The sequence below is a fragment of the Neopsephotus bourkii genome, unplaced genomic scaffold, assembly GCF_033783945.1.
Source record: "Neopsephotus bourkii isolate Nb327-2 ecotype Australia unplaced genomic scaffold, CSIRO-AGI_Nbou_v1 NB_1290, whole genome shotgun sequence".
NCBI classification, from domain to species: Eukaryota; Metazoa; Chordata; class Aves; order Psittaciformes; family Psittacidae; genus Neopsephotus; species Neopsephotus bourkii.
The window spans coordinates 15,209-22,812 of NW_026901774.1; positions in this window are offsets into that span (position 1 = coordinate 15,209).

The window sequence follows — 7,604 nt, forward strand, 5'->3', positions numbered from 1 at the left end:
GTTGCTCCCTGCAACGGTGTAGTTTGATGTTCCCTCAAGCCAGCACTGTTTCTGGAAGGGAAAAAAAAAAAAAAAAAAAAAAAAGGCTGCAGTCTGTATGCATTTTTTCTGTGCTGTCTTTGCCTGACGTTTGTGGGTGACCTTGATTAGGAAATCGATCTGTCTTCAAAATAATCTAAAAAAAAAAAAAAAAGTTATTCTGCAGCTGCATGAGTTTCTTGCTGTGTGAGTCCTAGCTTGCTTGCAGCACTGGAACAGGTTGCCCAGGGGGTTGTGGAGTCTCCTACGTTGGAGATATTCAAGGCCCGCCTGGACAAGTTCCTGTGTGATGTACTCTAGGTTACCCTGCTCTTGCAGGGGCTTGGACTAGATGATCTTTTGAGGTCCCTTCCAACCCTTGGGATTCTGTGATCTGTGTTGATGTGTCTAATGTTACAGGGTCCTTACAGACAAAAAGGAGTGTTTGGGAAGAGGGCAATGTAGATTTTGTCTGTTAGGTTTATGAAACTAGCGGGGGTGACACCCTGAACACAAAATGAAAGGTGGTCCTGGGCAAGGGCTGCCAGTGGTGGTTTTGGGCAGAGGTGTTGGAGTGCATCGTTGTCGGAGGAGCGACCCAAATCAAGAAGACAATCCCAATATGAGTTACGCTTCTTGTTCGATTTATTACACAGGCTCACCTAATTTATACCATTGGTGATAGTTTATGTGACAGCTGTACATCTTTCATTGGCTACATAAACCTGTTCACACGCCTGTCTATACATTGCTATTGGCTAAGCTAAGTTTTACACACATATCTCTGCAACAGCAGGGTGCATGCCTTGTGATAAGCAGTGCATTCCTTGTGGCCAGCAAGCTCCTGTTTCAGCATTCTGCTTACATTTCTTCGACTCCAGGCCTCCCCGACTTAGCTGAGTCAGAGAGAGTTCAAGGCTGTCTCACTCAGCTCTAATCCTGGGTTGTGCAGGCCCTTGTGAGAATAACCATTGCTCCACAATTCCCCCGTTTTTCTTTTGCACAAACCAGGATGCTTGCTGTCACACAAGGAAAATTTTGCTAAGTGATCTGCTAAGTAAGCTTTGCAAACATTGTAATAAGCAAGGTATCAATAGTAAAACAAAAACAAAAGCAATCAATCCATATATGCATGCCTTAATCAAACTACATAGCCAACCACTTAACCCCCAGGTTGTGCTGTAGGCCATACAAACTTAGAATACGTATCTACCGTAACATGTACCTAACGCAAATGCCCAAACTCAGAAACATGAGTGACATCCATTTGCCACAGCTTCAAAGCCCTCAAACCCCGAGGGTTGACCCCAAGTCCAAGTCCTGGTCCATGACTGCTGCACTGAGGACAACTTCAAAGAATTCCGGTGGCTTCAGTCCATGTTAGTCGATACTGTCGCCGTAGGCCTCATGCATTTTGATGGAACGGAGTATGTGCCATCCGTGCAGCATCAAATTGACTGACGATAGGATGAACATGGCTTATGAGTTTATCAGCTTCTGCGTTACCTTCAGCTAACCCATCTTGATTTTTGTGGCTCCGAATATGAATGATGTAATATTCTGCTGAACGCTGGCAGATAGCTTGTTAAGGTTGTTGAAAAAGTCATAAGATGCTCATTCTGCCTTTCTCTAATAAATGCATCTTTGATTCGTTGTACTACGCCCACCACATATAACAAACCAGTGACCGACCACATTAAGCGGGACATGTAACCAATACAATATTGCCCAAACAACCGCAGTTAACTCTAAAATTTATAACGAATCTCCTGACCTTGCAAAAGTTTGTAATGTTTCCATTGATTGCCCTGGCACCATGTGACCACTGCACTAGCCGATTTTTTCCCTGCATCTGTATACACAGTTAGCCCTCCCTGAATGGGTCTCATGGATAACTTTGGTCGTGTTATCCATGCATTGGACAATAGCAATGAGGCTTCTTTTCCATTAGGTAAATCCACCGAGACTTTCCCTTCACATTGCAGCAAGGCCATCTGCAGGCTAACGGAATGCCCCATTACCCACTCTAGGTCCTCTACAGCTATAGGAATGTGAATGCTAGCTGGCTCTTCTCCTGAAATGGCAAGTATACATGTTCTCCCTTTTCTAATGATTTCTCCAACCGCTTCCATGCATGTTTGAATGCTCTTGCGAGCTTGCAATGGCAAAAATAACCATTCCAAGATAGCCAAGATGTCTCTCCCGTTTTTCTTTTGCCATTGCAAGATCACAGCAAACACTGACTGTGCATGAGTCTCTCGACCGTTGTTCTTCAGAAACGACTACTGGTTTGTCAGCTTGTGCACCCTTTAGCAAAGGACGTAAAGGCATTAGTTGTTCTTTAGTAATTCCAATAAGAGGCTGGACCCATTGCAAATCCCCCATTAGGGTTTGAACATCGGTCAATGTCCTCAGCTCTAGTTGCAGTTCTACTTTTTGGGGCCATACAACAGAATCAGATGTAAGCCATCCCAAAGGTCTGGCATGGCATGTGTCCTCATCACTCCATGCCTGCTGGGTTGCAGCCAGCAGCGGAGCTAAAGGTTCTTCTTGGTGCCTAACACAGAGGCCAATCCACTCTTGCCCTTGATTGTGGTAGCAGGCATTTGGCCAGCCTCAATCCTTGCACCTTGTTGTCAATGCAGAGTTACACCTGCTTCATCCAGTAACAGGTTGTTATCATGGCAAGGCACACACACAGATTTACATTATCAGAGTAACTACTACAGTGTGCAGCAGCATGTTGAAGATGCTGATGCCAGCAAGGGACTAGCCAAAGAAATTTCTTACCAGTGGAATTCTTCCCCCTCTTAATTTACCATTTTATTAGAATATTTCTGTCTTTTGCCTTAGCAATTTCTAGCAGCTACTACAAATTTGCATACTCTAACATTTCTTTTACAGGTGACAAATCCATATAATACAAGGTGTAGTTTCTTATTAGTAACTGGCTAGTAAATACAGGTGGTACTCTAACATTTCTTTTACAGGTGACAAATCCATATAATACAAGGTGTAGTTTCTTATTAGTAACTGGCTAGTAAATACAGGTGGTTTCATACACAAAATCAAAGCCTCTAACAATAACTACTTTACAAACACGCATATTCAAGCTGTTACTTTTCAGTTGCCCCCAAATGATGTTTAGCAATCATTGGTTTTTCTCTTCCTCTATCTCATTCTGCTTGGGGTATTCATGTTCAGCTCCTGCAGCTGAAACATCAGGTTCCTCCATTCGTCTGTCCAGCTCATGGCAAGGCTTGACAAACTTTGCAGGCATTCGCCATGGACCTGTAGGCAGAAGGATACAAATGTACCCCCTCCTCCAGGTTATCAGTTCTTGAGAAGTAGATAGGTTCTGTATCTGCCACCCTGATGCTGCTTAGGTGACGGCTCGTAAGGCTTGTGGTTGCACTACCCCTCTCGCTTTTTCAGTTAGCAGTTCTTGTTTCAACCGATCTATCTGTTCCTCCAAGTCTTGGATTCATCCCCAGGTTACTTTAAACATATTAAGCTTGGTTTTGTTTTATTTTGTCTTTTCACTCCTTGGCACTGGTGTCCATCCTGGTCCTTTCACCGGTGGAGCACCGGGAGCCGAATTGGAGGGCATCTGTTTTTGAACATGGGGACTGAACTCTTATCAAATAACCTTTTTTTTTTTTTTCTTTTTTCCCCTAAAGTCGCTCACCCTGCTTTGCAGGGCTACAAACGCCTGCCTGCCCGGCAGCAGCTACAGCTGCCTGCCTGCTTCAGCAGCAACCATAAATTTCTGCTGGCAACCTCACTTTTGCATTAACCCTGTCCTGGGTTTAGCAGTGGCAGTCATTTTTCTCTTTCTTGGTAGCTGGTGCAGGGCTGTGTTTTGACTTTCAGCTGGGAACAGAGCTGAAAAACAATGATGTTTTGGTTTGGCCAAGGACTTTGTGAGTCTCATGCTCTGCCAGGGAGGAGGGGAAGCTGGGAGGAAGCAGAGACAGGACACCTGACCCAAACTGACCAAAGAGGTATTCCATACCACAGCACGTCATGCCCAGGATGTAACTGGGAGAGTGACCCAGAAGGGGGTGAGAGGGTGGACTGCAGGGTTGGAGGAGGTATCGGTCGGTGCTTGGTCGGGCCGGGGGGAGCAAGTTATTGGTGGCCTGGTGATGGGGTGTTGTATTCTCTTCCCTTGTTATTTCCTTTATCATTACTATTATTGGTGGTAGCAGTAGTGATTTGTGTTATACCTTAGTTACTAAACTGTTCTTATCTCAACCCGTGGGAACTGCATTCTTTCTGATTCTCCTCTCCGTCCCTCCAGGAGTAAGGGGAGGGCAAGAAAGGGGGGGGAGTGGGTAACAAGCTGTCTGGTTGGGTTAAAACCACGACAAACCCTTTCTTGTCTGAAATGTTAAACTACTATCTATTAGAAACTTTTACATGAACTCAACAACAAAAAATACACAGATCACCGTCTGCCCTCAACACACACACACACACACACACACACACACACACACACACACACACATATGTGGGATCCCACAAGCACAGTCCACACAACTACAACATTTGAAGCACAAAATCCAGACAATCATTACTTACACTACACAATCCTACATACAGAACGTGGCACAAGGACCCTGTGGAGACTAACAAGAAAACCAGCTCCGAGAAGCATCACTGCAGTGCGAGGTGGCAGGCTCAACCTTAGCAGGCGTCCCCGCAGAGGCTCTGCCTCCCCCACATAGCATGAGGCTTGGGCTTTTATACTGACCAAAACGCACACTCATTCCGACACAGGTGGCCAGCCTATGTTGGAAGAAGTAGCCAGCAGTATTTATAAAGGTCTCCAAAGGTCGCTAGAAACCTGGACATACTTATTTTTACCAGCTTCTAGTACATGAGTATCACAGAGAGAATGTATTAAATGAGTTGTATATGGGGTCATAAGTCCACAGTCCATCACAGACCTTTCCACTGCAGGTCTTGATGCAGAACTTTAACGTAAAAAAGGTTGCTCCCTTCACTTTAAGAAGGACTGAAAACATCCATAAAACGGATGTCCTAAGCTCAAATTTCAATTCATTCAATCATTGACAAGGGGGGGCGGCAGGCTGCTGAACTAATTTTCTTTACAGTACACTGTTTCTTTTTAAAATGTCCCGTCCGTCTACGATTATAACATCTCATATCTTTAGTACCCCCGCGATCGCTCTAACCTCATTGTAAAAGGGGTTTAACAGCAGCAGAAAAGGCAGTAGCCTTTTCCTCTGCTGTGCTCACTTTAAATCATATCTGAAGTTGGGGAGTAACCAACAATTGAGCTATCATACGGATATCATATGGTGCTAGGATATATGCAGAAAAAATATGTGCGATAATTGCCCGAGTATACGATGATTTTAGCCCGTAGGATGTTACCGGTTGACGCGCCTCCTTTACTACCTTTAAATCCAATGCCTCCCACTTCTTTCCTCCCTGTGGAGTGTTAAACACCGGGAATGCCAAGGGACCCATAGCCGAAAATTCCCCCATAACAATTGCATCTTTGATCACAACATTTAGCAGGGTTATTACCATAATCCCCTACCCCGTGGCCAGCACCCCCCTCCCACTCCCCTTTCTTTACTACTGGATTGTAGGAGGGTGGGGCAGAGGGTTCGGAGGTTTCCTTTGTCTCCAATACTTTAATTTCTTCAGCAGCTGTCGCAGTTGACCATCACTGAGGCTGGTTTGCATCTGCCGACGAGCCGAACTGTCTGAACTGTCTGAATTTGAGTCGGGATCAGGAAGGGAAGGGTACAAGTCCAGTTCTGCTGGAGTCTCTGGGTCTGGTTCCAATTCTGATTCGGGGTCTTCTTCCTCTAGGTCAAAGGTGATCGCATTTGCACTTTCTACTTGTACTTTCGGACGCGAGCGTCGTTTCACTTTATCTTCCCCCTTATGCTGAGGAGGCTTCTGTGATGCCGTGCCAGGCACAGCGGTGGGGGAGCAAATACCATAGAGGTAGCACTCTTCTCTACCTCTGACCGACTTTGTGAAGGAGCAGCAGCCAGGAAAACAGATGCCACTGCTGCCTGTTCCGATTTCATTTCCTTTGAAGTCTCAATTATCCATCTCCATAACGTAGAATACTTCAGGGCTTCCTTTGTCCCTTTACTAATCTCATCCCACAACGCCAGGCCTATATGTTCCCAAAGCAAGTATTGGGAGGGTGTTAAAACTAAAGGGGCTAGTAACATGCAATCATTAGGTGTCATAACCTCTGACCCAAAAACATAAGACAAAAGATGTCTCGCTGGTTCAGAGTGAAGCCCATACTGAGAGACAGTAGCCCGCAGCTGCTGCATTAGCTTCCAGTCGAAAGGACGCCACTGTGCCCCGTGCTGTCCCTGGGGTGTTGTTATGGTCTGAACTGGGAATGCCAATGCCGATGCTACTTGCCACTCACCCTCCAAAATGGCATCTCTGATAACACCAGGCCAATGACTGTTTGTTGCAGTGGGTTTCACTAATACCCCATTAGTAGTTGTCACCTGGACATCCCCCATGGGAATTCCACCCATCTCCCTTATTCCCTTTTCAATGTCCATTACATATCTATCTGAGGGTCCTGACTTTTGAGGGGAGCGGGGTCCCGGGGTGGTCTTAGGGGGTTCTCTTGGTACGCCGTCAGGTTCCAAATCGATGTCAGACTCGTCTGTCATGTAATGTGGGCGAGTTTCCCGAGAATGAGAGTTGGGGCCCCTTGGTGTGGGTTCGGGGGGGGCCGGAGGGGTCTCCCTTTTCCCCGCCTGTGAGGGTTTCTGCAGAACTTTATCAGTTTCCTTGGCCACTTCTTCAGGTGTGTACTTAATAGGGATAATAACACCCTTGGCTGTATCAGCCAATAGATGGTCAAAAACACGTGTGTCAGGCGGGGGGGGGCCCTTCTGATCCCAACAGCTTAGTAGCTGCCATAGCCATCCTCTTCTCTGCCACCATCTGCTGCAGCTGATTTATGGCCTCCCTCCAGGTGACCCCCAGGTCTTTAGCAGACTTATTCCCCCCTATGGTAGCGTCCCACAGAGTCCCCAATTTCCCTCCGTTCAGCAATGCTGAACGTTAGCTGTGGGTCCTTAAGATGTCCTTTCTCCTTCGCCCACCGCATAGCTCTCTCAGCTTTTTCGTGCTCACACTAGCCTCTCGCTTAGCAAGTAATAGTTCTAAAAGTGTGAGTGCCGCCTCTCGATCCATGGTGGATTTTAGAGCACGGTCTTACCCGTGGCAGGTGTGGGTGCGCAGGCCACATCAGCAGTCCCTCCTAGCCGAGCTTCATTGCTTTTGCCAGTAGCCGAGCTGCGCCGCTTTTGCCTGTAGCCGAGCTTCGCTGCTTTTGCCAGTAGCCAAACTGCGCTGCTTTTGCGAGTAGAGGCTTCCTGCACTGCCAGCTCCTCGCTTCCCCCGTCTGTGCCTTTGCTGCAACGGCCGGACACAGTTTGGAGAAGTCCGAGTCCAACCTCGAGTCCCCGTTCGGGGCGCCAAATGTCGGAGGAGCAACCCGAATCACGAAGACAATCCCAATATGAGTTATGCTTCTTGTTCAATTTATTACACAGGCT